The sequence below is a fragment of the Sapajus apella genome, unplaced genomic scaffold (assembly GCF_009761245.1).
Source record: "Sapajus apella isolate SASKATOON/1434 unplaced genomic scaffold, GSC_monkey_1.0 scaffold15, whole genome shotgun sequence".
Lineage (NCBI taxonomy): Eukaryota > Metazoa > Chordata > Mammalia > Primates > Cebidae > Sapajus > Sapajus apella.
The window spans coordinates 30,682,842-30,689,952 of NW_022436955.1; positions in this window are offsets into that span (position 1 = coordinate 30,682,842).

The window sequence follows — 7,111 nt, forward strand, 5'->3', positions numbered from 1 at the left end:
TTTACCAAAAATACAAAAAAAATTAGCCAGGCATGGTGGTGCGCACCTTTAGTTCCAGCTACTCGGGAGGCTGAGGCAGGAGAATCGCTTGAATCCAGGAGGCGGAGGTTTCGGTGAGCTGAGATCGTGCCACTGTACTCCAGCATGGGTGACAGAGCGAGACTTCATCTAAAAAGGTAAGAAAGAAAGTATAATGATGTTGAAGTATTAAATTGGTAGCATTAAATAAAACCAGTAAAGTCACCTGACACACATATATAAAGAATATATGCATTGAGTAGATATTGGTTGTCACTGATTCATCCGAAAATCATAAATTACGCAACTACTATGCACTAAGCACTATGCTGTGTCTGTGGTTAAGAGAATTATTAATAGTATAATAGTTCCAATTAGGCTGGGTGCGGTGGCTCATACCTGTAATCCCAGCATTTTGGGAGGCCAAGGCAGGCAGATCACTTGATGTCAGGAGTTCCAGACTAGTCTGGCTAACATGGTGAAAACCCATCTCTATTAAAAATAGGAAAATTAGCTGGATGTAGTGGTGTGCACCTGTTGTCTCAGCTACTCAGGAGGCTGAGCCAGGTGAATGGCTTGAACCCAGGAGATAGAGGTCGCAGTGAGCCAAAATCTTGCCAGTGCACTCTAGCCTGTGTGACAGAGACTACATCTCAAAAAAAAAAAAAAAAAAAAAAAAAAAAAATTCCAACTAATAACATCCTGCTGTCTACCAGGGAGATCAGCCATTAAACAAGTAACCACACAGATAAATACATAATTATACATTGTAATTCTCTAACAAAAAGTAAAACTAAGAAGATCTTAGAGACCAGACTTTAGATGATCAGACAAAGGTTCTTTAAGGAAATGACATTTATAAATCAAAGGAAAATCTGGAGTTAGCCAGGAAAAGACTTGATAGAAGAAAGTTCTAGAAAAAAAAGACAGCAGGGGGCAGTGGCTCACATCTGTAATCCCAGCACTTTGGGAGGCCAAGGCACATGGATCATAAGATCAGAAGTTCTCGACAAGTCTGACCAACATGGTGAAACCCCATCGCTGCTAAAAAATATACAAAAATTGGCTGGGCATGGTGGTGTGTGCCTGTAGTCCCAGCTATTCGGGAGGCTAAGGCAGGAGAATCACTTGAACCCAGGAAGTGGAGGTTGTAGTGAGCCAAGATCATGCCACTGCACTCCAGCCTAGGTGACAGCAAGACTCCATCTCAAAAAAAGAAAAGAAAAGAAAGGACAGCTCACTTAGTAGGTAAGGCCAGGATAGGGAGTTTTCAAGGCAATGGTACAGTGGTGGGAAAGAGCATCACTTGCTGGGGATCAGGGACTCAGGAGGCCGAAGGGGAACAGGAGACTGGTTCAGTCCAGGGTATGGTCTGAGCAGAAGGTGAAAACATAGGATGGAAATGAAAATGACAAGAAAAAGAGATAAAAATATGTATGTGTATGTGCTTATGGCAAAGCTATTTTAATATACCTTAAATAAAAAATGAGCTGTTTGAAAGAAAATGGTAACCATAAAAGAAGGTTGGTGATATATGAATAACCAAGGTTGAAAAGCACAGGATTGTGGGGAAAAAGACAGCAAGAATAATGGAAGGCTGTGTACCCAAAGCTATGGAAGAACTGAATTCACACTGACCATGGGAATAGAAAGAAAAGTCTGGGAGTAGTGGCTCACACCCATAATCCCAACGCTTTGGGAGGCTGAGGGAGGAGGATTACTTGAGCCCAGGAGACTAGCTTGGGCAACAAAGTGAAACCCCATTTCTCCAAAATAATAATAATAATAATAATAGAAAAGAATGACTGTGAGAGCTTCAGCAATACCTGTTGGTGAGAAGGAACCCAAGGGGAAAGACAGTGCCAGCAGAAAACTACTACACATTGAATCCTTGAGACACTTTTACAATCCCTTATGTAGAAATGTATCCTTTAAAGGAGGAGGGTGTGTGGATTCTAAAATGAGGAAGAACTAGATAGAAGAGATCATTTGTTTAACACTATGATGAGGCTTTACAATAGTGAACTCTTTGTTAGTGAGAACTGATAACATCTAAAGAAATAAGTCAAATATAGGGCCGCACATTTTCCAATTGGTTGCCTCAAAGGTCACAAGAAATATTTTTTGGACGGAAGAAAACCATGTTAACTGTATCCCAATGAGTTCTCAAAATCCGGATGTGAAAAAAATGGGATCTTATCCACTGCTCAGAACTAGTGACACTAACTAGAAGGAAGGGAAAATACTCAAATGCTAAACAAGAGGATCACAGTTTAAAATAAGAGGGCTGATGGAGCCTCCACAGTTGTACACCTTAACAGTCCCAGAAAGGAGCAAAAGCTGTACACACAGCAGTTATACAGAGTCTGTTTAAGAAGTCAGCAAACAGGCAAACAAAAACATGATGGAACCTCAGCCCGTTCCACCAGGTGTTACACACTCATTTAAGCAACACCTTCGGGTCATGTGACTGATTTGTCAGTGCTTTACCACGCGTTCTAGTTTGCAGATTCCTGAAGCCGAACAGAGGCTAAACTTCCCTGGGGAGGGGACATACACCCTGCTCTGGCTACTTAACATTCCCCGGAGATTCCAGGGAAGACATTCCTGAAGACTGCAGTCTATTCAGTGTCAACCTCTAAATCCTCCTGACCAAATCCTTTCTGAGAATAGCTCCCTGCACTCCTCTTGAGCAATACTTGTTTGTTTACTTGCTCTCAAGAGCAAATTGATGACACTACGATGGATAGGACACTAGGCCTATAGTAGTGCAGACAACAAAGCCGGTGGCCTCTCTCCTCCAATCAGAAAGAGGAAAGGAGGGAGAGGCCTGCGGGCCCCAAGTAAATTCTCCACGTGACTTGCCATCCATATTGAGTGTGGCAAAAATAACCCCAATGCCTTCCGTAGGGCAGGTTAATGTTTTGTGCTTCATTTCACAGGTTCTTATACACAGCTAGACAGCATGATTTACAGCCACTTATATCACTCATGGTGGGCCATCACATTCCATTTTTAGCAGTTACATCATTCCCCCCCGCTCAGTTATGGTCATTTCAATATATGAAAAAAGTAATAGGGTGCCACTGCTGGGCTTTCTAGAATGAATGATTATTAGGTAGTTTAAAGGCGCCATGAAATTCATAGAGAAAATATTGGTAAATTAAAACAAAAGACATGTTCTTGCTTTTCTACTTTACGTGGATTATTTCAGGGAACATTAATGTTTATATTATATTAACTAGCTTAAAATAATTCATGAGTAATAATAATTTACCACTCTGAATATTGTTCACTACATTAAATTTCTACTAAACTGCAGTCTTTTGGGTCACATAAAGTGTTTCATACTCAAGCACACTCATGCTTCCCAAAGTTACATGAAGCTGTTTCTTAATTTATATTTATTTCTATATGAATATACATGATTATAATTTACATATTATTTAACTAAATGTATTCTTCTTACACGAGGATGAAACCTATGAGCCACCTTTACACCCCAATTGCTTAGGATTCTTTTCTGAGAGCCATGGAAGGATAAGTGGCTTTAGATTCAAGTTGGAATTAGAAGTTAGGCCGTAGAAGTCTAACAGCTTTGCAAATGTGAACTTCAGTCCTGTATTTCACAAACACGCAGAGCAACCCCAGCCCATTGCTACCACAATCCTCAATGCTACTTCCTCTGACGATGAACCCAAGGCCTAGAGTAATTTGGTAAAGCTTTGTGGATGCCCAAGGGTAGGAAAATATGAGACTTCCCTTCCCCTCCTCCATCTCCATATGCCAGATATCGATTTTTCCCGTTCTTGCATTTGGAACAGTTGTCCAGCAAGAGAAAGGAAAAAGCCCATTTCTTACAAAGCAGCAATTCAGCCAAGAAAGCACTCACCAGTCAATACTTAATATCATAAAAATCCAGGAAAGAAAGCAACACATAGTCCACTCTCTTTTAAGACTTCAAACTGATAATTCTGTGTTTGTCAGAAGGTAGGTACATAATATGTGCTTACTGGATTTTTTTCTATTTTCTTTTTTTTTGAGACAGAGTTTTGCTCTGTCACCCAGGCTGGAGTGCAATAGCGCAATCGATCTCGGCTCACTGCAACCTCCCCCTCCCAGGTTCAAGTGATTCTCCTGCTTCAGCCTCCCAAGTAGCTGGGATTACAGGCGCTCACCACCACGCCCATCTAATTTTTGTATATTTAGTAGAAACAGGGTTTCACCATCTTGACCAAGCTGGTCTTGAACTCCTGACCTCAGGTAATCCTCCTGACCCAGCCTCCCAAAGTGCTGCAATTACAAGCGGGAGCTACCATGCCCAACCTCTATTTTCATAGAGTACAAAACAGCAGACTATAGACATCTTTTGAACTCTGTCCTAGATCACATGAAGCCACAGCTGCAGAAGTTAAAAACCTTCCTTTGGAAATCTGGAAACCAGAGAGAACATTTAAGTACTCTTCTTTATTAATTGTATGACTATTAGAGATGTCTAAGGTAAAGAACTATGACAAAAAAAGAAAAAAAAAAAAACAAATCAGGGACAGAAAGTGCCACCTGCACAAACGCACTGTTATTTCACCAAGAGCGGTAAAACTCGCCAGGCACCGTGGCTCACACCTGTAATCCCAGCACTTTGACAGGCTGAGGTGGGTGGATCACGAGGTCAAGAGATCCTGACCATGCTGACCAACATGGTGAAACCCCGTCTCTACTAAAAATACAAAAATTAGCTGGGTGTGGTGGCACACGCCAGTACTCCCAGCTACTTGTAAGGCTGAGGCAGGAGAAGTGCTTGAACCCGGGAGGCGGAGGTTGCAGTTAGCCGAGATTGTGCCACTGCATTCCAGCCTGGCGCCTGGCAACATAGCGAGACTCTGTTTTAAAAAAAAAAAAAAAAAATCTACTAAAAATACAAAATCAGCCGGGCATGGTGCCGGGTGCCTGTAATCCCAGCTACTCAGGACGCTGAGGCAGGAGAATCACTTGAAACAGAAAGGCAGAGGTTGCAGTGAGCCGAGACTGCCCACTGCACTCCAGCCTGGGTGACAGAGGGAGACTCTGTCTCAAAAAATAAACAAATAAATAAACAAACAAACAGTAGTAGAATAAAAAACTCAGCCAACATCATTCTTCTGATGGTGGGAGTAATTATACAAGCATCTATGACAGTACTTGGCTTCTCTAGAAGAAATCCCAACTGTATCAAACCACTTTGAGAAATATATATATTTTTTGAGATGAAGTTTTGCTCTTTCACTCAAGTTGGAGTGCAGTGGGCGATCTCGGCTCACTACAACTTCCGCCTTCTGGTTTCAAGGGATTCTCCTGGCTCAGCCTCCCAAGTAGATAGGATTACAGGGGCCCGCCACCACGCCCGGATAATTTTTGTATTTTTAGTAGAGATGGGGTTTCACCATGTTAGCCAGGCTGGTCTTAAACTCCTGATCTTCTTATCTGCCCATCTAGGCCTCCCAAAGTGCTGGGATTACAAGTGTGAACCACCACTCCCAGCCAAGAAATAGATTTCATACTTTTAAAAAAATCCTTTTTGTGGGCCGGGAGTGGTGGCTCACGCCTGCAATCCCAGCACTTTGGGAGGCCGAGGCAGGTGGATCACCTAAGGTCAGGAGTTCAAGAACAGCCTGACCAAATTGGTGAAACCCCGTCTCTATTTTAAAAAAATAAAAATAAAAACATAAAATCCTTTTTGTGGCAAACGGGGTCTGGCTGTTGCCCAGGCAGGTCTCCAACTCCTGGGCTCAAGCTTTCCTCCTAGCCTCTTCTGCTTCCCTAGCAGCGGGGATTATAGGCGTGAACCACAGCCCCTGGCTATTCTCCTATGTTTCATCTGTTTCAAGCTCAGAGTGTAGAGTACATTAGCCTAATCCAATTACTTTATCCAATTGGCGTAGAAGAAAGGTTGATTACAAAGTCAAAAGAAGAAATCCTGGAACTATGGGGATCTTTCAAAGTATTAGATATTAGAGAACAAAAACAGCCAAATAGCCGTGAGCACTGGCTGATGCTTGTAATCCCAACTCTTAAGGAGGCTAGCCGGGCGCAGTGGTGCGTGCCTGTAGTCCCAGCTACTCGGGAGGCTGAGGTGGGAGGATCGCTTGAGCCCAGGGGTTCTGGGCTGTAGTGCACTATGCCGATCGGGTGTCCACACTAAGTTCGGCTTCAATATGGTGACCTCCCAGGGGCGGGACACCACCAGGTTGCCTAAGGAGGGTGAACCCACCTAGGTCGGAAACGGAGCAAGTCAAAACTCCCGTGCTGATCAGTAGTGGGATCTCGCCTGTGAATAGCCACTGCCCTCCAGCCTGGGCAGCATAACGAGACCCCGTCTGTTTAAAAAAAAAAAAAAAAAGCCGGGTGCGGTGGCTCAAGCCTGTAATCCCAGCACTTTGGGAGGCCGAGGCGGGTGGATCACGAGGTCAAGAGATCGAGACCATCCTGGTCAACACGGTGAAACCCCGTCTCTACTAAAAATACAAAAAATTAGCTGGGCATGGTGGCGCGTGACTGTAATCCCAGCTACTCGGGAGGCTGAGGCAGGAGAATTGCCTGAACCCAGGAGGCGGAGGTTGCGGTGAGCCGAGATCGTGCCATTGCACTCCAGCCTGGGTAACAAGAGCGAAACTCCGTCCCCCAACAACAACAACAAAAAAAAAAAAAAAAAAAAAAAAAAAAGGCGGCCAAAGCGGGAGGGCTGCTTAAAGCCAGGAGTTCAAGACAAGCCTGGGCAACGCAGCGAGACCCAGGCTCTACTCGAGGTTCTCGGGAGGCTGAGGCAGGAGGATCCCTTGAGTCCAGGAGGCTGCGGCCGCCGCAAACAGAGCAAGACCCTGTCTCAAAAAAAAACCCCAAGAATTTAGTGCTGTTCCTAGAGACACGGCCAAGGGCCACAGCAACCAAAACTCGCAAGGCGGTCTACGCCCCGCAGCCCATTGTGAGTCCTCAACTATCACTGCCTTTTTGCAGACGCGTCCGAGACGCAAAAACTGCCCCCCGCGCAGGCTGTGCAGCGAGCGGAGGGGCGCACAGGGCGGCCGGCGACGTGGGGCAGGCCTGGCCATCGCCGCAG